This window comes from Giraffa tippelskirchi, chromosome Y, assembly GCF_054371585.1.
Source record: "Giraffa tippelskirchi isolate mGirTip1 chromosome Y, T2T-mGirTip1v1.2.pri, whole genome shotgun sequence".
Lineage (NCBI taxonomy): Eukaryota > Metazoa > Chordata > Mammalia > Artiodactyla > Giraffidae > Giraffa > Giraffa tippelskirchi.
The window spans coordinates 21,925,799-21,952,306 of record NC_137290.1 but is presented as its reverse complement, the minus strand read 5'-3'; the positions used below and the strand labels follow the sequence as shown (position 1 = coordinate 21,952,306).

General features: G+C 44.9%; 1 pseudogene; it reads right to left on the bottom strand.

Moving 5' to 3' along the window:
• Nucleotides 1-26,508, bottom strand: LOC145537732 (MYND-type zinc finger-containing chromatin reader ZMYND8-like; annotated as a pseudogene).

Below are 26,508 nucleotides of genomic sequence, written 5' to 3'. Positions count from 1 at the left end.
CTAGGTACAGAACGTGTCCAGGTGGGACTCTTTCAGGATGAGGCTCTTTGAACTGGTACCAGTGTTCTGCTCAGAGTGGGCGGAGCCTCGCTTCTCCTGCCTGCTGCTCTGGAAAGTGGATTTACTGCTCTGGGAATGGTCTGGGAGGGGGAAAGCCAAGGGGAAAGGGAGATTTAGCATTCCTGCCCATCCCCTTCTACTTGATCTGCACCTGCTTCCCCAGGAAGCCACCTTCCCCTCCCAAATCTCCAACACCCAGGGGAAAAATCCTGCCATCATTTACTGACCTGAATTTTTGGGTCTTTAAGGATTTAACAAGAGCTGGTTGGAAAAACAGAAGGGCTTCGTGCTCAGAGAAAATAAAGATGAGTGGGGGGAAAGTACTAACGTATTGAGAAAGAGGTTTCTTATGCAGTAATTGGGACCAGGCACTCTTACTGCATGTGTAGACACAAAGAACCCCAGGCTCTTGTTATATTTAACCTTGGGCACCAAGAAAGGCACTGAGATTTGGTGTTCAATCTACTTAATTCTGTTAATGGACTTTGTTTCATCACTGTATAGGCAACTTGAAAGCAGAATTATACCTCAACCAGCCAAAGGAAAAGGAGTGAGGACCAGAATGGTTAAGCCCACCTGGGCTTAATGGTTAACCCCACCTGGCTCCGAGTATGGACAAGCTAATGGGTCAACAGAAGGATGAAAGACCCACAGTAAGTGCTAAGGGAGTTTCAAGGACATGTGCACCATAAGGAGCTACATCGTGGATGAGTAAGATGTGAGGACTCTGAAGGAAGAGCCAAATGAGGTGTCTGTCCAGTGGGGAGACACCCAGCCTGCAGGCTCAGTGGGATGGCCGACTCTGAGAGACCTGCCAGCACATCACTAAGATCTCATGATATGTTAGATCATTTACCAAGTTCAGACAGATTGGGACAAAACTTTTTTTTTTTTTTTTAATTCTTGAGGTGGGATGATATTTGAACACAAGAAGTCGACTGTCAAACTTTGAGACAGAATCAGAGTGGGGGAGCAAGGGACCAGATCATCACCTAGAAGGGAAAGTACTCTTATTATCGCCTAGTGATAGACAGGATGTGTGTGGTTCTGAGCTCTGGTTCTGAAAGAGAAGCAGCAAAGACAGTGATAAGGATCTCCCAAGTCACATATTCACTCAGGAGAGAACACATGCTCATCACTTGCATCTATGGCCCAAAGGGAGCACTACTGTGGTGGGCAGAGCTGGGGTCCAATGTGGAGCTCTCTTAGGGTTCTTGAATCCAAATCCACCCCTTCTTAAACATTCTTCTCTACTCGTGACACCTACATTGTTAGTCCTCTGGAAGGTCGGTGATGGAGCTGGTCATCTCGACACGGAAACTGACAACAATGTACTCAAGTCACATCGAATCTCCCCAGCTCTGCTGAAGACAGAGACACCTAGGCAGCAGGGCTTAGCTTACTTAGCACAGAAGCCACATCCCGGAGCCAGGCCACCTGAGTAAGTGCAGAGCCTGACCTCTCCCGTGGACAGGACAGGGCACGTTGGCTGATTCAGCCAGTGACTGCAGAGGAAATTGGTGTTAATCCAGGACTCATCATGAAAAGAGCAAGGATGAGGCCCCTTCAAGAAGCCAGATCGGGAATTCCCTGGCAGTTCAGTGGTTAGGACCTGGTGCTATCAGTACCAAGGGTGCAGGTTCAATCCCTACTTGGGGAACTAAGATCTCATGAGCTGCTTAGCATGGTCAAAAAATAAATAAATAAAATAAAAACAGGAGAGAGAGAGAGAGACAGAGGCCAGACCATCCATCCTCGCTCTCTCATTTCCTACTTCTGCTTCCAATGGCCATCAGGAGCACAGCGAGGAAGAAACCAGGCAAAGCCAAGACCCATCACTCAGGAAAAGGCATGCTCACAAAGAAAACACACACACACACACTCACTCAAGAGACGAGCACATTGCCTGCTGGGAAAAGATCCCCGTTTGCTGCCTTGAAGTTGGTTCATACTTCCACTTCTGCACTGGGTAGTTTGGGTGAGGCTGGTGCTCTGTGATGTTTGGGGGCAGAGGCAGGTGATTTGTCACACCTGTTGCTAACTGATGAGACAGCAAGGCAACCTCAGAGACTGGCGGAGGGCTAGAGTATGGAAGAGAGCTCGAGTCGGTACAACCCCACCAGCTCTCTATCCTGCTGTCCAACAGGCTACTGGTCTTAGCACTGGAGAACTGCTGGGTCAGTGTTGCCATTTTCCAACTTGAGGCATTCATAGAAGATTAAGGCTTTTACAAATGTATATTAAACCATGAACTAAGATCTCTGGATGCTGCACGAGATTACAGGTGGAAATAAGGCATACCATGACGTAAAAGCCACAAATTCCCAGAAGTTTGAAAACAAATTTCCTTCAGAACCACTCGGCCAAGACCTTAGTTCCTCCAGGGAAACTGGAGGCGCTGGCTCCACCACACTAGGTGGCAAGGCTCCATCGAAGGAACCTAGATTATTTAGGGTAAATATAATAATGAATCTACTGCCAAGGCTGATGACAGATCAGGAAAGAGTATTATGGAGGTGCATGGAGTGAGAAGAGTTGTGGAAGGAACCAGAGGTGAGATTTCAGTGGACCACATCTCAGCCATGATGGTAGGACACAGACACATACTTATTTGAAATGGAAGAGCCCAAAATGTGTGACATGAAAAGTGTCTCAAGAAAACAACTGTTATGGTGAAGAATTTGGCAGGGAAATGGTTGAAGATATGAGAGCGGTGAGCGGGGAGAAGAAACACCCAGGGAAAAGTAAGGATATATAGAGATGGAAATGTAATCACAGTGCACTAGTTGACTCTGAGACAAACAGCACGACCATAATGATGGACACACAGATGGTCATCTGGCAACGATTATGACTCAGCCAACAGCCAGAACTGAGATGGACCAACTGCAGTTATAGAATAGAATGCACAAGTTCTCTCCACCTTGGTGATTGGAAATCAGAGCAGAAAGATGGAAAAGTCTGAAAATGACAGTGGAGGAGAGGTGAGGGAGGAAATGTGCACCAAGACAGGGGTCCAGAGACAGTTTCCTCCAGCTGGTAGAACAAGGACTAAGGAATAAGTGTTGTATTGGAGCAAGGAAGCCCATAGAGCACGTCAAACAGTGACAGAGTGGTCTGGGAGAGAGGGGAGAAGAGAGGTGGTAAGTGACCCCGATTCTCATCTTCTAAAGTCAGAAGTCAACACGCAATGTCTAGATAAAGTCAAGAAACAGAAATATGAGGAAACAAGTTGTCTATAAATAAGTACAGGGTGCAAAAAATAGCCATGAAAACTGGGACGAGGAATTGTTTTTCCCTGTATGATTTTATTTTCTCTGACTACACACATCCCGTCATATCAGGGATGGTACAGGGGATTCATTCCACAACCCACCATGGACACCAGATTCCATGGAAACTTAATCTCATGGTCAGCCCTCCATATCCACATCCACAGATTCAAGAAGCTACAGATTGTGTAGAACTGTATTCATTACAGGAAAATAAATCCACTCAGACTTGGACCTGCACAGGCCAAACCCATGTTGTTCATGGGTCAACTTGATATGCATGCATTACTTTAAAATCTTAAGATGAGGAGACAAGTGAACAGGAGAGGCATATGGACACCCCAAGGAAGTTCCTATCTCCTATTTAACCTTTCTTTCTCTCAACTAGACCCTCATCTTAACCAGCCTGATTCCAGAAGTTGATAAAGAGCACAGGAACCTCCATGTTTGTAATGCTCAGCTTTCCTCCAGCTTCCACCTACACTGTCAGCAAGCAGTGAGCACAAACAGAAGTCGTGAGGCATATGAGGAATGAGAAAATGAGCTGGTCTGTCTACTTTGACATAAGCCTTCAGCCAGATGGCTGTGGAGTGCAAGCAGGGGAAAATGAACAGGCATGAGCTCACAGTCCTGATGAGTCCTCCAGGAACCTCCAGCTCAGCTCACAGTCTAGAATAATCCTAAAACACTTCCTAATAAATGCTGACAATTTGGGCTCCTTCCCTCCCTCCCCCCTAGTCATCAGGCTCCCTGAGATGTTCTTCCTCCCACTCTAGCCTCTGCACCAACTCACCAGCGTCTCTAGACCCTTACCTCCTCTCTCCACCCTCCCTTTCTATCCTCTCACACACTAGGGTGCTTCAGGTCGGGGGGTCAACCATTGACGGTCCACAGGCCAAATCCAGCCCAATGCCTGCTTTCCCAAGTGCAAGTTCACTGCAGCACAGGAACGTCTCTTTATGTGCCATCTCTGGCTGCTTTCATCTGACAACGGCAGTTCTGATAAAGACTGGTGGTCCAACAACCCCTGGGCCAAGAAAAACCTCATCCACCTCACAACTGGGAGATGCTGTATATCCCAACCACGTTTGTACATGCAAGCCTCCTTGTCACACCAGATTCTGTACCCCACAGCATCACCAACCCTCCTCTTCCCATGTGGATGGCACCACTTTGCTGCTCCAAATCCCCAACAGGGCTTCCTGCCTGCAGCAGTGTTTTCCCAACTTGAACCCTTCCCCCGGCCAACAACCTCCATGGCTTTGACACAACCAAAGTTCCCCTACTTATGGTTCAGCTGGTGTTTCTAAACTCACATTCCACTTAAGTCAAACAGAAACTCTTCTATCAACACCAAAAGCAGGAAATCAGAATTCCTGCCATACACAGATGGCAACTCTACAAATTAACATAATGAAAACCCAACTGTAGCAGAAAACTCGAGGTGGGTGCTGTGCTGCTGTTGAAGTCTCAAGTCTGCTCTGCCATTGTTAAAAAGAGAAGCTGGAAGAAGGGATGAGGAAGACACTCAGCTCCAAACTCAACGTGTCCTCCAGATGCAGTCACAAGACCCTAGTGAGAGTGAGAAGGGAATTGACAGGCGGTTCAGCCATACTTCCATGCCTATACATGTTCGTATTCCCCCTATAATCAGCTCATGCCACTCTCCCATCTTGTCTCCTGGACCTAAACCCCGCTTCTAGTGCCACTGGGAAACCTCCAGCTACCCTAACAAGATACATCATTTCTTACTCTAAGTACTCAATATACAGAAACTAACTAATAAAGAAAATTTGGTTTTCAGCTGAAGAGAATAATCTGGGAGAGAGAAAGACCCTGGAGCTGAAGGACGCTGAAAGAAGCAGAACTGTTCTCACTGAGAATGAACCATTTTAGAATGCCCTAAAACTTATTTGAGAGGGTGCAGAGGAAAGCCTAAAAAACACAGCTCAAACTCCATAGAAGAGAATTAGAAAATTTAGTGCCAGATAATCTACCCAAAACAGCCTGCCAGCTTATTCCTCGAGAGGAAAAATTTCTACAGAAAGATCACTTCCGTAGAAATGCTTTTCTCCTCTGGAGGCCTTCACGGAATGTGGGTGCTGGGACCTCAGGGAGAGGTTCACACAGTTTAATTTACTATGGTCATTTCTGAGGGCAGAAGAACTGTCCAAACCAAATGTATCTTCTACCTCACCCCAATTCAACAATAGAAACTCTCTCTGTCTTTGATTCAGAACTGAAAAATCAAACAAAACACAGCAAATAAATAAATAAATAAACCACACTCACACAAATAAGGTAACTTCTCGACTTGGAGAAAGGCCTCAAAGCTGCTTGCCCAGCCATCCCTCACATCTACTGAGCAGCCCAGAGTTCCCTCAAAGATCACTAAGGAACCACAGTTTGCAAACCACTTCCCTGACCCTTCAGGCTCCCCTGGAGGAGATGGCTCCCCTCTGCCCCTGTGGAACATGAGAGTACATACAACCCTCAGGGGGCCACGTACCAGAGTCTAGCTTGGAGCATAAGAGAAAGGAGAGGGTATTTCCCTGGACCCAGAGAGGTCCAGGATCTAGAAACACAGAAAGAGACAGACGGAGCCAAGGCACTGTGTTAAACAGGGCCTCCCCCTTACCCCGCCCCAGGGAAGCCCGGGGATCCATGCGGGTGCTCATCACGGCCCCAACAACACTTTCACGCCCTCTGCCTGACATGCTCAGGGAGGGAAGGCCAGGTCATTCAGTGTGGCCTAAGCCCTGTGCCCTTTTCTGCTCCATCTCCCTGGACACAGAACTAGGGAGGTCCCTTACTCAGCGCTAGAGCCTCAGCTTCAAAAACACTGTTTGTCAACTCCCCCGTCTCTGACCTATTCCACTTTCTGGATTTCTACCCTATCCCCAAAGGATGTACAGCCATCCCCTAGGACCCAAGGTAGAATGGTTCCAGGACCCCCCAAGGATACTAAAATCCAAGGACATGCAAGTTCCTTATATAAAATGCCCTAGAAGGATGAATACAACTATGCCTTTGTATCCAAGGTTTCACATTTACGTATTCAACCAAACACAGATGGAAGTTTGGTTGGTTGCATGTACACGTGAGAACTCCATGGATAGAGAAGGCTGCCTATATATTGAATCATATTATATCAATTCACTTTTATTCCACAATAACCTCTTCCTAGGCAATGATATCAATGAAGTCAAAGAGGTCTGACTTCTGGGATGAATTGATGTTTTTCCCTGATACACACGAATTAAAATCATAATGACTACAAATGTAAAAAATGACCAGTGTGTCCTCTAAAATAATGTCTGCATGCAATCCATATGGCACCCCTGGGAAAATAAGACATTTGATGTCTATGTCCAATATGACAGTCATCAGCCACCCATGGCTATTGTATCTACATTAATTATCATTAAATTAATTTAATTAAATTAACCTGAAATCCAGGTTTTGGTCACACTAGCCCCAGTTCAAGTGCGCATAGTTCAAGTGCCACATGAGGCAGGTCGGAGGTTCTCACAATGGGCAGAGGGGATGTAGAACATTCCCATCATCACAGAAGGTTCTACTAGACAACACTTGCCCTCAACACACACCTGGGGAGAAGAAGCCCTGCAGAGACTCTGTCACCTCTACATGCAGCCTGAAGACAGACAACTTCCCACATCATGGGAATCACCATGGCATTGGGAGTGGGCTCCTCTGAGATGCTGCTTGGCCCTAGGTGTGTGCGATGGATACTCACCAAGCCACTGTCCTTGCATTTCTCAGCTGGCGTCCCCTTCGCTTTCAAGGCGCTGGTTTCCAGGGGAGCTGCCTGAGTTTCGGAGGAGGTGCCCTGGGATAACTTATTTAGTGTTTCCGTGTTCAACTCGGGGTCTACTTCCTGCTGAGGGGTGGTAGTTGAGTGCAGAAGGGGACAGAAGTCACATATACGCCGAGCATAGTAGTTCCCAGGACTGCGGGGAACCCTGCTCTGTGCAAACCACCATGCGTTAAGACATACCAACCAGCTCCACCCAGGTTACAGTGTGGGCCCTGAATAGCTGGATCAAAGCCTTCCCAGACACAGGAATTCCAGACTGTGTGTGAAGATATGTTCATTTTTAAGAGTGAGAGAGAAGAGTGAAAAGGTTGGCTGAAAGCTCAACATTCAGAAAACTAAGATCATGGCCACTGGTCTCATCACTTCATAGGAAATGGATGGGGAAACAGTGTCAGACTTTTTTTTGTGGAGCTCCAAAATCACTGAAGATGGTGATTGCCGCCATGAAATTAAAAGACCCTTATTCCTTGGAAGGAAACTTATGACGAACCTAGATGGCATATTAAAAAGCAGAGACATAACTTTACCAACCAAAGTCCATCTAGTCAAGGCTATGGTTTTTCCAGTAGTCATGAATGAATGGGAGAGTTGGACTGTGAAGAATCCTGAGCCCCGAAGAATTGATGCTATAGAACTGTGGTGTTGGAGAAGACTCTTGAGAGTCCCTTGGACTGCAAGGAGATCCAACCAGTCCATCCTAAAGATCCGCCCTGTGTGTTCACTGAAAGTACTGATGTTGTAGCTGAAACTCCAATTCTTTGGCCACCTGATATGAACGATTGACTCACCAGAAAAGACCCTAATGCTGGAATAATTGGGAGCAGGAGCACAAGGGGACAACAGGAGATGAGGTGGCTGGATGGCATCAATGCCATTCAGTGGAGTTTGGGTAAACTCTGGGAGTTGCTGAACGACAGGGAGGCCTGGCATGCTGTGGTTCTAGGGGTCGCAAAGAGTCAGACTTGACAGAGTGACTGAACTGAACTGAACTGATTTAAGTTTTATTAAATCATTCTGGAGATATAAGCATGTTCGTGAAGCAAACAGTATGACTCTTCCAATTTCATAATTTCCTAATTTAGACGAGTGTACACCCCTATGCACTTGCTATCATCCTGTTACAGCATAGTTGAGAGGTTTTCACAGACCACATGGACCACAAATCCTAAAACGTTTATTCTCTAGACCTTCATAAAAAAAGCTTATGAACCCCTGCCTAGAGCTTCTCAAACTTGTGTCATTTATCTACCACCCTTGAAAAATTTAGCAATCCACTGACACATTTACTTGTCACATTATTCATGTTATTTGTATTTAAATATATTCTTTGAAGTGGAGACTTCTACTTGTAAATACAGAAATCTAATATTGGCCATAAATGAGCACTAAGTATAAAATATTACTAATACATATTATTAATCAAGTCTTACTAGGTGGTGTCTCCAGCTAGAATTTCCTGGCCTGGGATCTGCTTGCCGTGCTTTGGAAAGAGATTTAAAAGACAGATTAGTTCCAAAGCAGTACTTCGTCCTTCATGTAAGAACTAATGATTGTTATAGCCTTGAGTCCAAGATGGGCTCCATGGTGGGGGCAGGCTTGTGCATTGTGCATTGTAGAATGGGGTAGAAAATGCGTTTGATTTGTGTGTGTGTGTGTGTTGTGTGTGTGTGTGTGTGTGTGTGTCTGCTTAGTCAGTCAGTCATGTCCGACGCTTTGCAACCCCATGAAATGTAGCCTGCCAGGCTCCTCTGTCTGTGGCCTTCTCCAGGCAAGAATACTGGAGTGTGTTGCCAGTGTTGCCATTTCCTCCTTCAAGGGATCTTCTCGACCCAGGGAACGAACCCAGGTCTCCTGCATTGCAGGCAGTTTCTTTACCATCTTAGCTACCAGGGATGCCCACATTGCTTTGGGCAGAGACAAATATTGCCCCCAGCAGAGAACCACAGCAAACCACATGAAGCTAAAGTCATCTGGGCTGTCATTACAAGCTTCATTCACACAAGTGAATGCCGCCAAGTAAACTGGAGGGTGGAGACAATGGTGCCTGGAGACTTGGCTATGTGTCTGCCTGCTACTCTCGTGTATGTAGCAGTCACTTGTGGTGAGTGAGCGTGGCAAGTGCCCTGTGATCCAGGAGGAGCCAAGGGCCCGTCCACCACAGTTGGGGCCAGGGGACACTCCTACGTCCCACCTGACCGGGTGCAAGACTTCATGTGCTCGGGCAAGTGGGCCTTCTGACAGGGGTAGTCAGAGTAGCTGGTATTCCGCAGTAGCAGAAAACGGCCTCCTTCTTGCAGTTGGTACACCACAGCTTCCTCTTGGTCTCGGCCACTGCCTGCTGCTTCTCCAGCTCCAGTTGCTTCTTCACCTCAGCAATGAGCTGGTCCTGCTCCTGTTCTAGGCTCTGCCGCATCTCTGCCTTGGTCAGCTCTGCCAGAGGAGGGGAGGGGAGAGGATACCGACTTCATTGCCCATCCCAAGCCATGGGCTCATTCACACCAGGTCCAAAGGTGAATCCTAACAGGTGTGAATCCTTGGGTCGGGGATGTCCTGGTCATATGAGCCCGTTCAGAGACTCACCCAGCTTCCCTGAGCTCCAATGTCTTCATCTGTAGAATGGGCATCCACCATGCTGACCATGAATGACAGCATGATCATGAACGTCAGGTCCTGAGCATACTGAAAATGGGGCCCTGTGGTGATTCTGCAGGAAGTACTCACAAAAAACCTCTGAAAAATGTCCACTCAATTCACTTTGAAATTTGTCATTTGTATAAGCTTGTTTCTCTATCAAATACAGAGTACCTATGATCTGTAGGCACTGTTGTAAAGACTTTATAAATATGAACTCTTTTAATCCTTACTCCAACCTTAAGGAGGTGTATACACCTATAATACCCATTTCACAGATGAGGAAACTGAGGCACACAGCTAACATGAGCAGAGCTGGGGCTACAACTTGGATATATTTCCTTTTTGATGTGTTTAGTGGCAGCAGATCTAATCTTCCAGACAGGGCATCAGGACTGATCACTGGGCTGACAGGACAATTATCCAACTGCTCAGGCTACTGAGACTTCTCGCAATTTTACAACAGGTCAGAGCTCACAAGCAGGAGAAGCTACCACAGCTGTTGTGATGAATTTGTTGCTGATGTTGGTATTTGGAAGAGAGGAAAACGGGTTTCTGCCAGCTCCTGCTTCATACCTGGTTTCTCCAGGTTAGACGTCCTAGGATTCTGTATTCTCTCTAAGATTGGTAAGGCGGCCTGGCCTACTTTTGACTCAGTGCACATTTGGGCCTAACTCTAGACATGCCAAGAAGTTCCTATCCAGAACCTTTGTCAGTGGAGGCCAGGTGAGCAGCATTTACCCAAGTTGTATTTCATGCCCGAGAGCTCCTGTTGGTGCAGCCACTGGAGATTTTTTTTTCCCCCATACAGTTATATATTTATTCCTTGTTCAAATTCTCCATTATTTTTTTTTATTTTTAAAATATAAATTTATTTATTTTATTTGGAGTCTAATTATTTTGCAATATTGTAGTGGTTTTGCCATACATAGACATGAATCTGCCACGGTGTACATGTGTTCCCCATCCTGAACCCTCCCCACACCTGACTTCCCATCCCATCCCTCTGGGTCATCCCAGTGCACCAGCCCCGAGCACCCTGTCTCATGCATCAAAAATGGACTAGCGATTAATTTTGCATGTGATAATATACATGTTTCAATTCCATTCTCCCAAATCATCCCACACTTGTCCTCTCCCAAAGAGTCTAAAATACTGTTCTATACCTTTGTGTCTCTTTCCCTGTCTGTCTCGCATTTAGGGTTATAATTACCATCTTTCTGAAATATATATATATATATATGCATTAGTATGCTGTATTTGTGTTTTTATTCCTGGCTTACTTTACTCTGTATAATAGGCTCCAGTTTCATCCACCTCATTAGACCTGATTTAAATGTGTTCTTTTTAATGGCTGAGTAATATTCCATTGTGTATTTGTACCATGGATTTCCTATCCATTCGTCTGCTCATTGACATCTAGGTTGCTTCCATATCCTGGCTATTATGAACAGGGCTGCAATGAACACTGGGGTATACGTGTCTCTTTCAATTCCGGTTTCCCCTTTGTATCTCAATCCTCAGCCTGCAGATCTGTATGGAGACAGAAAGACTTATAAAGTGCAACTGGGTGTTTGCTGTCAACAGGGCTCGGAAGCTCCAGCTATCATGATACGGTTAATGTCATCTGCTGTGTCAAAGAGTGGGAAGCCTGGTCTCTGCTGGCCTCCCCTCGATGGTTGTCAGTGTATTAATTCAAATTCAGGAGAAATTCTGCTTAAACAAACAAAAAAACAAATACAAGTGGTCCATCTTTTCTAAGAGATGCTCCGGTAAAAGCATTTTACAGTGAAAAAGATTTTCACAATAAATAGGACAGTGAGTTACCTACCTATGAACAAGTTCCATTCCTAGAGCACGTTCATAAGTCCAATTTCTTTGTAGAAGTCCAACAAAGTTAGCCTAAGCAACCAACTAACACAATCAACTAGATAGTACAATACCAGGTACATCACTGCTGCTTTTATGCTTGCTTATGGACATCCTGGGCTTGAAATAAAGATACTGTAATAGTGCACTCTGTACAGTAAAGCACACAAAGCACAACAACTTGTAGAAGATGTGTGCAGGTGACAATGTACACCAGGGAAGTGAACTAACTTACAGGATTAAACATGCAAACATTCACGTCTTTCAAAATTCCCAACTTGAAGGTTCACATATAAGAGACTTCAGTTCCATTCAGCCCCTCAGTCATGACCAACGCTCTGTGACTCCATGAACTGCAGCATGCCAGTCCTCCCTGTCCATCATCAACTCCCGAAGTCCACCCAAACCCATGTCTGTTGAGTCGGTGATGCCATCCAACCATCTCATCCTCCGCCGTCCCCTTCTCCTCCTGCCTTCAATCCTTCCCAGCACCAGGGTCTTTGCAAATGAGTCAGCTCTTTGCATCCAGTGGCCAGAGTATGGGACTTTCAGCTTCAGCATCAGTCCTTCCAATGTACGCCCAGGACTGATCTTCTTTAGGATGGACTGGTCGGATCTCCTGCAGTCCAAGGGCCTCTTAAGTGTCTTCTCCAACACTACAGCTCAAAAGCTTAAATTCTTCTGATCTCAGCCCTCTTGATATCCCAATTCTCACATCCATACATGTCCACTGGAGAAACCATAGCCTTGACTAGACTGACCTCTGCTGACAAAGTGAAGTCTCTGCTTTTTAATATGTTGTCAAGCTTGGTCATAACTTTCCTTTAAGGAGTAAGCATCTTTAAATTTCATGGCTGCAATCAGCATCTGCACTGATTTTGGAGCCCAGAAAATTTGAGTCAGCCACTGTTTCCACTCTTTCCCCATCCATTTGCTGTGAAGTGATGCAACTGGATGCCATGATCTTAGTTTTTCTGAATGTTGAGCTTTAAGCCAACTTATACAGAAATACATACACGTACATATTAGAAAAAGATCTTATGGTTAACAATACCTCTGAGAAAGGGTGGAGAATGAAATATGAATTCAATCAAGACAATAGATTTTTGTGTGTCTAGGTATCCATTTCACTTCGTTCTAAGAAGACATGTATGCACTGTCTGTAAAATGAGAAAAGAAAAAAGAAAAGTAAAACAGCAAGCTGCAAATTAATTTTTAAAAATAATGCCAAATGGAACTTGTCAGGCCTCTAGGATACAGTGGCCAGGCAACCAAGGGGAACTAAACAAATAAAACAAGGACTATTTTTCTCCTGTCCATGTGGCAAAAAAAGAGCTGGTACCATGGAGTGCAGAGTAGGGAAGCTCGGTATATTTCACAGCCTGTCTGTTCTGATATCTCGTCCTCTTAGAAGACTGAGGCTGCTGCTGCTGGCTTTGCTGCGGCTTCTGCTGGTGCTGCATCTTCTGAATGTGCCTCTTTTGGGAGGACGTTTGAAACTTACTTGATGAGGTTCGCACAACCTGTTGCATGGGCAGGGCAGTCTCCTTCGGTAAAACTGGCCTCTGCTTTTTCACCAGGTTTCTCATGCTGCTGGTGGCGGCGGTGGTGGTGGCTGGGCCGTGACCGCGCAGATGGTGCTGCTGGTGGCCGTGACCCCAGCCGTGGGAGTTTGGGAAGATGAGTGGGTGAGGACCAGCATTTCGGGGGGAGACCGGCTGCCCGCTGTTGTGGATGATGAAGCTTCACCTATAACGGAAGCCAACACATGAAAAAACAAAACAGAAAGTAGACGGGACTCAGGCTGACCTGCAGGGTCTCCAGGCCAGTGAGTTCTAGGTGACCATCCCAGGCTGCCATGCCAAGGGCCTCCGCATGAATGGGCACATTATTGCTTTATATGCTTAGGCCACTTCTTCAGCGTGTGCTAGCTTCAAATATCAGGCTCCTTGGGTTACTCAAATGTGGGCTTGCTCATATTTGAGAAACTTGTCAAGGCCTCTGAGGGACTGAGGCCAACATGACCCAGCGCTTGGCCTGGAGTTGCCCACCTGCTAGTCAATGACCCGCTGGCTGAACAGAATGGCTGCAAGTACCTTGTTTTACAAAGTTAGAGTTCAGTAAGCACTTTGAGAAAGACTTAGCCAAAGTCCCTCTGGTCATTAACAGGAATCCTTTGCTTGGACAGGAAACCTACAGAGCATGTACCCCAAGGAACCAGACAGCCTCCCAGTGGCCAAAGCGCTGAATACCAATGAATCACCCAGAACGAAGAATATTCCCTTTCATCTCTTCTAATTCCTTCGCGAGAAGTCTCAGTGTGGTCCTGGCAGTCTTGACACCTATCACTCAAGGGAACTCCACACCAAGGACAGAACCATCCCCAGCACAATGGTATTTATGGAGAATTTAGAAGCCTTGCTTTCGTTTTGACTGCAGTTCTCCATTTTGCATCTTTTATGCACAGCACAACATACTGTTTTCCCTACTGTGTGGTAGTTAAGTTTAAGTTCAAAATTGAGTTCATTTTTTTAAACAGCTGCTGCTTCAGATAAGAAAATATACTAAGGCAATAAGTGAACAAGCAAGTTTTGGGAATGACAAAAATAATGACTATGAGTGACTGAATTTGAAAAATGCTGCCTTTTGGAGTGCATCTACTGGAAGAAAATAAGCTATGAGAGTGGAGGGCAGCATTTCAACAGACAGCAGGGAAAATTTGGAAAAGAAAAGTTTTAGCCAAGACATGCCCAGGAATAGGCAGAATTTTGGTGGGTGAGGTCAGGCAGTGAGAAGGGCTGGCCCGGGGGTGACCACATGAGTATTCATCTGTAAGGGGAAGGGGTCTGTTATGACTGCAGGGGCCCCAGGCACTGGAGAGATGAACATGCATCCCCATAGAGGATTCCCTCGGGTTCACACAAAAAAACACGGATGCAAGTCAGCATCCTTGATCTCAGACAATGTGCCTGGATATCAAACTGGGTTCAATAAGGACTGAAAGTGAGGTCCCTCAGTCATGTCCAACTCTTTTGCAACCTCATGGACTGTAGCCCTCCAGGCTCCTCTGTCCATGGGATTTCCCAGGCCAGAATACTGGAGTGGGTTGCTATTTCCTTCCCCAGGGGATCTAACCAACCCAGGGAAAGAAACCTGGGCCTCCAGGATTACATGCAGATTCTTTATTATCTGAGCCACCAAGGAAGCCCTTAATGACAACACCCTTTTTGAGGGGCTCAGCATGCTTCCACTGCATGACTCCATGCCTGTCATTTTTAGATTTCTGTCACCCGGAAAAGACGTGAGTTCTTGATTATTCTAGGGGACATTTTCAGTTAACTGTCATTCTAGGAAAACCAAGGAGTGTGAAAGGAAAAGAGTGCTGACAGGCTGACTTTTCCACCCGAGGGGGGAGGGGGGAGGGGGTCTTGGTGGTTACACAACTGACTGTCCCTCTTGCTCCTCCGGGGAAGAATTCAGCCAAAGTCCTGGGCCAGAACACAGGGTGGGGCTGGGAGAAGATCTCTACCTAAAATGAGGTTGCCCCCATCCTTTCCCAGGACAACCTTTCAGATATCGGTCACAGCCTCTACCCCTTCCCCTTGCAGGGGCAGAAGTGGCTTTGAGCTGTCCCCTTGTAAAAGGCAGAGGTCCCACAGGCAAGGCATCTAACTTGCAAAAGCAAAAGCAACTTTAGGGCCTCTCTTTTCTGCCATGTGATTAAAAAATATACTGTCCTTGTGGATTAGCTAGTCTGATACCTCCTTGGGCAAAGGGCAACCACAAAAAGGTCCTTTCTCTCTCTCATCTTGCAAAAGCAAACAACTGGCTTTGAGCAAAGTGGTAACTGCTCTGAAAGAGTCCCATTCGAGTTCTTTTCCAAATTAAAAAACAAACAAACAAACAACAACAAAGCAGGAGTATGCAATCTGAAAACTTTCCAGGCTAGACACACTTCTGGGGAGTTTTCATTTATACACTAAAACGATTTAATTTCTAAAGGATATGGAAGGTTTACTGAGGCGGTGGGGAGGGAGAGGAAAGGCCATGGAAAATTCCAATTGTCCTAAAACGTTGGGAGTATATACTCACCTGCTGTCTCAAAAAGAAGTGAATTTCTTAAAGGTCAACACTCCAAAGGTGACCCCACCCAACTAGCCTACTTATATCAGACCTAGATTGCAGTCTTGTACATTAAAAAAGGACTTTTTAAGAGAAGGCTGGAAACGACTGATATGACACCTGTACGTGGAGTCAAGGGCCTGAAGCGAGCTCCCTTAGCCTCTGCTCTGGGATCTCTAGCTAGAAAAGCGATCTTTCGATCTGAGGATTTAGTTCTCTGTATACGCTGCACTCCTAACTGAAGATCACTTGGAGGTCACCAAGCACTCTTCAAAACACCAGTCACTTAATAAACATGTAAGTGAAAGCACACCTTTGAAAAGATGCTCAACTGCAGAGTCTGACATGAAGCCAATTCTTCAAGACCAAAATCATCCTCAGGTGGCTCTGGATTTCAACTTCTGTGAAGTTCCTCTAACTGACTTATTGTTTCAGAATCATCCTTTGCGTAAAATTCCCACCACTTTCAGAGGATCCTAGAGAAACTTCCTTCCGACACCAGTGAGAGGAACAGCTCAGCTTCATTTTATCACCTGGAGTGCTTTCTATTTAGGGGGGGAACATGAGCTCTTTTAAAGCACTCATATGTTTTTTTCCCTTTTCACTTCAACTGCAGGAAGCTCAGGGCCAAAATGGAAGAGTGACTTTGCTAATTCTGAAGGCTGACATAGTTATTTCTGTATACAAACTTTCCCTACATCTCTCACTATTTCATGTTCATTTTTCTCGCTCTCTTGATTTCCATTTTATAGGTATATCTGAAATCCTTTCTGGAAGCAGTGAAAACCCCACAACTAAACAAACAATCTACTTCAGAAAGAAAGGAATAGTATAAATCTATCACTCATAGGAACAATGCCATCTGGGACCCAACAATTCCACAAACTTTGTTGAAAAAATGCTACTCCCATTGCTTTCTGCAGCATCAGAAGTGCTCCCTCAAACTCCAATCCACACAGAATTGGATGTTTCAGATGCCACTCATAATTTTAAGGGATGAGGTGGTGATCCATCCTTCCTGACTGACTCAACTGCTCTCTCTCTTCCTGCCCCATATCACTGAGAGATATTCCATCCTCTTTCAATGAATTCCAGGAACTGAGGTTCAGGAACCTCAGTTCATTGTGAACTGTTCCTGAACAGTTCACAATGATACAAACACAGAGGATAAAAGCTCAAAACCCATCCCCCCTCCTGCTTTAAGCAGTGAGACGAAGAAAACCCCAGGGCACACAGAACTGAGAAGATGGTCAGAAGCTGCCCATTGTCTGTTTTGTCACTAAGTCGTGTCCAGCTCTTTTGTCATTCCATGGACTATATAGACCACAACACTCCTCTGTCCATGGAATTCTCCAGGGAAGACTACTGGAGTAGGTTGTCATTTCCTTCCCCTGGGGATCTTCCCAATCCAAGGATCAAATTTGCGTCTCTTGCATTGGCAGGCAGATTCTTTACCACTGAGCTACATGATTAAACCTGGCTATCCGTGTATGTAACTCACAAAGTACAAGAGGTTTTATGGCTACAATCTCCAATTGGTTCTTAGGCCACATGTCTCCTGGGCCCTTAATTAATTCTTATCTTTCTTGGGCATATCAACACCCACTTGCCAAGCCAGCTGAGAAATTCACTGACTGCTTCACCAATGGGCTAAATATCTTTTAAATCATTCCTATGATCCACTGGTATGGACCTAAAAGAAGCGGAAGATATTAAGAAGAGGTGGCAAGAATACACAGAAGAACTGTACTAAAAAGATCTTCACGACCCAGATAATCACGATGGCGTTATCACTCACCTAGAGCCAGACATCCTGGAATGTGAAGTCAAGTGGGCCTTAGAAAGCATCACTAGAAACAAAGCTTGTGGAAGTGATGGAATTCCAGTTGAGCTATTTCAAATCCTCAAAGGTGATGCTGTGAAAGTACTGCATTCAATATGCCAGAAAATTTGGAAAACTCAGCAGTGGCCACAGGACTGGAAAAGGTCAGTTTTTGTTCCAATCCCAAAGAAAGGCACTGCCAAAGAATGCTCAAATTACTGCACAATTGCACTCATCTCACAGGCTAGTAAAGTAATGCTCAAAATTCTTCAAGCCAGGCTTCAGCTGCACGTGAACTGTGAACTTTCAGATGTTCAAGCTGGTTTTAGAAAAGGCAGAGGAACCAGAGATCAAATTGCCAATATCACCTGGAACATCGAAAAAGCAAGAGAGTTCCAGAAAAACATCTATTTCTGCTTTATTGACTATGTCAAAGCCTTTGACAGTGTGGATCACAATAAACTGTGGAAAATTCTGAAAGAGATGGAAATACCAGACCATATGACCTATCTCTTGAGAAATCTGTATGCAGGTCAGGAAGCAACAGTTAGAACTGGATGTGGAACAACAGACTGGTTCCAAATAGGAAAAGGAGTACATCAAGGCTGTATATTGTCCCCCTGCTTATTTAACTTATATGCAGAGTACATCATGAGAAACGCTGGACTGGAAGAAACACAAGCTGGAATCAAGATTGCCGTGAGAAATATCAATAACCTCAGATATGCGGATGACACCACCCTTAAGGCAGAAAGTGAAGAAAAACTAAATACCCTCTTGATGAACTTGAAAGAGGAGAGTGAAAAAGTTGGCTTAAAGGTCAACGTTCAGAAAACTAAGATCATGGCATCTGGTCTCATCACTTCATGGGAAATAGATGGGGAAACAGTGTCAGACTTTATTTTTGGGGGCTCCAAAATCACTGCTGATGGTGATTGCAGCCATGAAATTAAAAGACGCTTACTCCTTGGAAGGAAGGTTATTGCCAACCTAGATAGCATATTTAAAAACAGAGACATTACTTTGCCTACAAAAGTCCGTCTAGTCAAGGCTATCGTTTTTCCAGTGGTCATGTATGGATGTGAGAGTTGAACGGTGAAGAAAGCTGAGTGCTGAAGAATTGATGCTTTTGAACTGTGGTGTTGGAGAAGACTCTTGAGATTCTCATGGACTGCAAGGAGATCCAATCAATCCATCCTCAAAGAGATCAACCCTGGGTGTTCTTTGGAAGGTCTGATTTTGAAGCTGAAACTCCAATACTTTGGCCACCTCGTGTGAAGGGTTGACTCATTGGAAGTCTTTTCCAATGCTGGAAAATGCTGGGTAGGATTAGGGGTGGAAGAAGAAGGGGACGCCAGAGGATGAGACGGTTGGATGGCATTACCGACTCGATGGACATTTGTTTGGGTGGACTCCGGAAGTTGGTGATGGACAGAGAGTCCTGGCGTACTGCAATTCATGGGGTCATAAAGAGTCAGACTCGAATGAGCAACTGAGCTGAACTGAACTGATTTTCCACTGCAGGCTTTGCCAACATGCCTGGGGTGTGGCAAGTTTGAAAGAAGCCACTGCTGGTTCAGTCCCTAACAGCAGTAAAGGGAGAACTGCTAAGACTCAGGCAGCAGTTCACAACTAGGTGAGATTTAGCTTTGTCAACACACTTTTGAAGTCCTCCACTGGGTAGATGCTACTGACATCCAGTTGGTAAAGACCAGGGATACTGCTAAACATCCTTCAATAAACAGGACAAAGAACTGTCCAGCATAAAATGTCAATAGTGCCAAGATTGAGAGGCCTCGGGCCCATGTCAGCTAAATGCAAATATGGCAGAAAATGGGCTCAGGTACGCATCATATAATGCTCCTTGGATTTCTACAGACCTAAAGAAGAACTCAGCAGTCTGGTGCCGCTCACCCAGAAAGCCTTATACTCTAGTAAGAAAATGTATTTTGAGATGCCTGGGCAGTGTGAGGGGAGGTAAGGGAGAATAAACTTATCAAGGTCTTTGACCTGAACGCTTTTATCAATTTCAGACCTGTCCAATGTCTTAGCATCGATAACCACTTGAGACATGTAAGTGAACATATTGGAAAGGAAACTGCTTAGGTTCAAAATAACCTGACTGCTGGAAGCAACTGTTACTTTCTAGAGACTTCTTCTCCTGTGCTCAAAAATCAACCACATTGGGTATCAAGAAGGTTAAAGGTAGGCAGGCCCAGCTCAAGTCCTTTTCCTGATCAGTAACTAGCTAGATGACTTGGAGCTAACCAAAGCTTTGTTGTGCACACTTCATGATGCCTGAGGGTGACATGACATGTCATAGTATAAATGGCAATGTGACATTCAAAAACCAAATCAAGAAACCAGAAACTGATACAGTCACTTACCATCCTGCTTGGGAGATGTTTCTTTGGGAACCTTCCTAGGTTTTCAACCCTCCAGCGAAGAAAGGTCTTCTCTTAAATCTATGACAAATGTGCTCTCTGAATCAGAATCCAGGCCCAAATGCACTCTTGGGGAGTCGGTCTCACCTTTTCCCTTCAGATTATCCTTTGTGGGACGAGGAAAGGGTTTTGCTTTGTCTGAAAAGTCCTTCTCAAGCTGGTGCCTCATCTTCTCCTTGACTGATCTTGAGTCCACTTTCTCACTGGCTGGTGACGTGCTTTCAGCTCCTCTTCCATCTCTACTGGATTCGACAATTTGGATTTTTTTTTTTGACAACAGATGGCTCTTTTTCCATCTGAGACAACTCTGTGTTTTCAGCATCTTCTGGCTCATTCTTGGACCTCTGTTCTTCATCACTGATAGGGTCACTTCCGCTACTATCTGACTTCTCAGTATCCCTGGAATCTCTGGGCTCGACAGTCATATAAACATCTTCTGAGATTTCATTTATGCCTACATTAAAAAAAAGAAAGAAAGAAAACAGGGTGTAGCATACTCACAGAAAAAGGAGCAGGGCCAGAAATCCACAAATATTTAACATGCTCAATGCTGAAATTAAAAAAAAAAAATCACATTGCGTCACACTGGCCTCGTGGCGTTAGCAGTAGACTTAAGTTGCAGGTGAATAGAGGTGACAAATCGAACTTGCCTGGAGAGTGTTTCAGTTACTGACATTCAAAAATGACATCGGACCAAACCACGTGAATTTCTAATTTATACAGAGCTCAATCTTGGCAGCATAGGTAACTACTGGGAAACATAGAATGGGAGGGATGGAAGGGAACACTACACAGGATTTGTTAAAACTGATCAATTTTCAGTTCAGTAGAGTTCAGTCGCTCAGTCTTTTCTGACTCTTTGCGACCACATGAATGGCAGCACGCAAGGCCTCCCTGTCCACCACCATCTCCCGGAGTCCACCCAAACTCATCTCCGTTGAGTCAGTGATGCCATCCAACCATCTCATTCTCTGTTGTCCCCTTCACCTCCTGCCCTCAATCTTTCCCAGCAGCAGGGTCTTTTCTAATGAGTCAGCTCTTCGTATCAGGTGACCAAAGTATTCGAGTTTCAGCTACAACAGCAGTCCTTCCAATGAACACCCAGGACTGATCTCCTTTAGAATGGACTGTTTGGATCTCCTTGCAGTCCAAGGGACTCTCAAGAGTCTTCTCCAACACCACAGTTCAAAAGCATTAATTCTTCAGCTCTCACTTTTCTTTATAGTCCAACTCTCACATTCACACATGACAACTAGAAAAGCCATAACCTTGACTAGACGGACCTTTGTTGACAAAGTAATGTCTTTGTTTTTTAACATGCTGTCTAGCTTCGTCATAACTTTCCTTGCATGGAGTAAGCGTCTTTTAATGACATGGCTGCAGTCAGCATCTGCAGTGATTTTGGAGCCCAGAAATATAAAGTCAGCCACTGTTTCCTCATTTATTTGCCATGAAGTGACGTGACCGGATACCATGATCTTAGTTTTCTGAATGTTGAGCTTTAAGCCAACATTTTCATTCTCCTCTTTCGCTTTCATCAAGAGGCTTTTTAGTTCTTCCTCACTTTCTGGCATAAGGGTGGTGTCATCTGCATATCTGAGGTTATTGATATTTCTCCCAGCCATCTTGATTCCAGCTGGTGCTTGCATTTTACAGATTAGAAATAAAAGAGGGCCTGAGAAATCCCTTGTCCTGGGACACAAAGAAAACCAAGACAGAGAGGCGAGGCCAGAGACATGGGTTCTTGAGTCACCACTTGGCCTCTTCCCACATATTCCCAAAGCATTAAGTCTTTTACTCTTTGTGTCCAGGACTCAAAGAAATAAGCCAAGCCTTAAAGCAAGTAACGCAAACTCACAGCCCAAGAGGCACGTGGGGCGAGCAGACGTGTTATTTAGGAAGCAATGATTTGACCCAATGCTTTCCAATCTTTCGTTATTTGTTGCTTATAACTTAGAATGTGCTGGCCAATTCAGAAACCCGGAAGTTTCACACAGAAATTAAGATTTTAGGCTTGCCTGAAAGAGCAGAAGGCCTGGCCATTCTGGGTCACAGGGCTTCAAGGCTGGCTGGGGCTGAGAACTACTGGCCGATTTTGGTTGGGGGAGCACTGTCTCCAGGTCACCCAGCTGCCCAGCCCCCATCTGGCTCCCTGCCCAGAAGCAGAGTCAACCACCATTATGCTTCTCCTGTTTTTCTACTTGTAACCGAGTCCAGAGGAAAGGCACCCATTTCCATGTCTCAAACAAAAGGAAAACCGATCAAACAACAGGAGTTTCCTACATATACAAGCAAAAATGGGGAAAAGTCTATTTCTAACAATAATTTCATTTAACCTGTTTATGTTTCCTACTCCCAGTAGTGACTGTCATCCATCTGTAGGTAAATAATCCGTTACCCTACAAGCTTGAAAAGAGGAAATCCCCATCAACTCTGTATTGTCTTCACTCTAGAGCAATGGTTACCATGAGTGGGATCATGGAAGAGAAAATCTTAAAAGGGCAAGAGCCACAAACAGCCCAGCAGGATCAGGAGTGAACTATATCCACCTCTGCCAGGGCTCAAAGGGAAAGAATCTAAAAACCAAATCTGGTTTGATTTCTGGATCTCAGGGCTGGTGCAGTTGGCAACTAAAGGTCGCACCCAAGAATGACAAGCATGACCACATTTGCTTGGATGCTGGAGCCCAAAGGAGGTGAATTCAGATCCTACTCCTCTGCTTCTATTAATTGTGTGACCCTGAATGGGTGAACTACCTCTCTGAGCCTCAGTTTCTTCCCCTGGACAATGGGTTTGATAATACTTTCAACCTTCCAGGGCAATCTTTGCACAGTGCAGGGGGGATAGGAAGTCCTCCGTAAATCCTTATTGACAATAACAAATCGAGGAGCTAGACTAGCTTCCTGGAAGAACCCAAGAAAGATATGGACTGCATAGTTCATCCACGTCACTCAATGACCTAACCAAATGGGCAACCCAGCAAGGAGTGCTTTGGTTAGACAGCCTAGGTGACACCCAACTACAGCTCCTTTCTCACCTGAAGGTCCAGAGCACCTAGTGAAAAGGAAACCTGAAGATTCCTTAAAAAACTGTGAATAGAATGGCCATATGACCCAGCAATCCCACTGCTGGACATACACATGGAGGAAACCAGAACCGAAAGAGACTTATGTACCCCAATGTTATTCAAAGCAGTGTTTGCAATAGCGAGCACATGGAAGCAACCTAGATGTCCATCATCAGACAAATGGAGAAGAAGGCTCTGATCCATGCACACAATGGAATTTTACTCAGCCATTAAAAAGAATGCATTGGAATCAGTTCTAATGAGGTGGATGAAACTGGAGCCTATTATACGGAGCGAAGTAAGCCAGAAAGATAAAACACCAATACAGTATATTAATGCATATATATGAAATTTAGAAAGATGGTAATGATGACCCTATATGTTAGACAGCAAAAGAGACACAGATGTAAAGAACAGACTGCTGGACTCTGCGGGAAAAGGTGAGGGTGGGATGATTTGAGAGAACAGCATTGAAACATGTATAGTATGTGAAATAGATCACCAGTCCAGGTTCGATGCATGAGACAGGGTGCTCAGGGCTGGTGCACTGGGGTGAATGACTCTGAGGGATGGGATGGGGAGGGAGGTGGGAGGGTCGGGATGAGGAACTCATGTACACCCAGGGCTGTTATACGTGAATGCATGGCAAAAGCCACTACAATATTGTAAAGTAATTAGCCTCCAATTGATATAAATTTTAAAAAAGAGGTAAAAAATAAAAAGAAAAATTAGAAAAATATTTTAACTCAGTGATAATAAAAACACAGTGTATCAGAATTCATGAGATGCATGTTTGGAAGTGTTCATCATTTTAAATGCTTGTATTAAAAAAGAATAAAAGCCTAAGGCAATGGAAAAAAGAAAAAAAAAAAAACTCCCTCAAAGCGTTCAGCAAAGGCTATGTATAGGAAAGGTGAGGGATGGATGTGATTAGCTCTTGCAAATTTCTTGATGTCAGATCTTGTGTTCTTGAAGTAAGTGGTGGTCAGCTAACTGTGTTCCTGTAATCCTGGAGGGAAGCAAATATTATTCCCTATTCCCTATTTCCCGAAAGGATAGGTCCCAAGCTTGGCATTCACCCTCCACAGTACTGGTTGGGATGTGGGGGTTCCCTGTGCAGGCCGGTTATCCTAGTCATGGAGCATTCATCTAGCACCCACTCTTGTTACTTCCAGCAGTGCCCAATCCCAGGTGGAAGAGGCAGTTCTCAGCTCTCTGTGCGCTCCTCTTTCCAAGGTCCCCATACTCTGTCCAGCCACCTTCAATGAGGGAGCCAGGTATCCAGCATGTAGCTGACCCTCAGCCTCCTCAATCTACCCAGTTGGAGAGCTGGGTCCTGTAGACTGTGACCCATGCAGATTGCCACAACCATTCAGTCGTGGAGGTGGGAATGGAACACATTGCCCATTGCTTTAAACCCTGGGCCAAACCAGTCAGTGGCTTCAGCAAAGGCTCTGGGACTCTGCAAGACACAGCCTGTTCCCAAGCTCCACGGTTCATTCCCCATCCCAAGGCCCAAGGGCCTAGAGGGCTCTGTGGGAAGGCTGTAATATATCTCACTACACTCTGCTCAGAGGCTTTCTGTTGGTGGTGTTGGGGTTTCTAACTCCACTAAAGGTCTTGGGCTGAGGCCTGCAGCACCGTTTTCCATCCTGCCTCTACTACAGTATCTTCCTTGATGAGCTTATTCAACCGGTGACTAAAAGTTGGTAACTTGGACCATCACGGGCCATTTCCAGTAGCCCGAGGATCACATTCTACTCTGTTTCTATAATGCAGGGATTTCAACTTCACAATGTCATGTGATGTAAAAGATTTCATCTTCCTCTAACTGAAATATTTAACTTAGAATAATGTCCCCATTGATATATATTGCAAACAAGGCTACCATTTATTTATTCACTGCTGGAATTATACTTGGCGTATAATATGATTGAAACAATTATCATCGGGCTATATTTGCATTACAATGTTGCTTTAGTTTCTGAGTACGTATGTCCAAGTGAATCCATTTTAAGTGTACATATATCCCTTCATTTTTGCATTTCCTTCCCATTTAGGTCACCACAGAGCTGAGTCGAGTCCCCTTGTTCTTTCACTTTTCTCAAACTGTAACATTTTCTTATATGTTAACTGGAGGTTAATTACTATACAATATCATGGTTTCTGCCATGCATCGACATTAATAAGCCATAAGTATATCGGGGTCCCGCCCGTCCTGGAGCCTCTCCCACATCCCCTCCTACGCTATTTTTTTGGGTTGTTCCAGAGCACTGCTTTGCATTCCCTGCTTCGTGCTGAGGAAAATCTGAAAGATGATTTTTCTGTACGAAATATGTAATTTTCTCTATCTCACATGTGAGAATATGGGTGCAGATTTTTCTACATGAAATAGGAAATCTGTACTTCATGTTTGAAAATCTACTTGTATAATTTTTTCATCATATATGGAATCTTGTCTGATTCACATGTGGATATCTGTGCACACGTTTTCCTACATGAATGGGGAATTTCAGATATTTCAGATATGAAAAGTTGAACATATGCTTTCCTGCCTGAACTCTGAAGTTGTATACATCTCCTATGTGAAAATCTCAATGAAATTTTACTGACACGAAGTATGCAATTAAGATATGGGAACCAACAGGGAATTGGAATTCTATTTCATAAAAGAAATTCTGGGCACCAGTGTTTCATCATGAAATACTTAATTCTTTGTATTTCTTATATAGAAAATAATGACTTTCCACCATGAAATATGGAGTCCTCTATATTAACTGCATCAAAATCTAGGCACTAATTTTCCTTCATGAAACTTGAATTTCTCTATATTTCACATCTGATGATCAGAATGAACATTTCCCTATGAGAAATAAGGAAATCTTTGCATTTCCTGTAAACCATTGGTTCTTCAGTCTCTGAAACACCTGTTTGCATTTGTTCCCTGTGCGTTACACGTGTGTGTGTACACGTATGTGCTTGTGTCACCTGTTCCTCTGTGTGTGTGTGTGTGTCTGTGTGGCCTAAGGTAGGTGCTCAGTGTGAAACACCAGACATCCTAGGAGGCAGATTGTGAGCATTGCATCTATCCAGGCACTTAACGTGAGTGTGCCCACGTTAGCTATGTGGTCGAGAGGAAGAGAGGAAGCAATGGTCAGGAGGAGCATTTTGGTCCACTTGAAACACTTGCAGGAGGAGCTCTGCTTCTCTGGGAAGTGCATCCGCAGAAGCACATCCTTAGCCGCCGGGGTGCCTGCTCTAAGCCCTGGGCCAGGGGAAAGGCCAAAAGCTGACAGAGAGCAGGCCAGGGGCTCCAGGGTGGTTTGGCTTGGGGCTGCGTTTGGGGGCCCGAAGAGCGAGCCGAGGAAAGTGTGCTGCTTCAT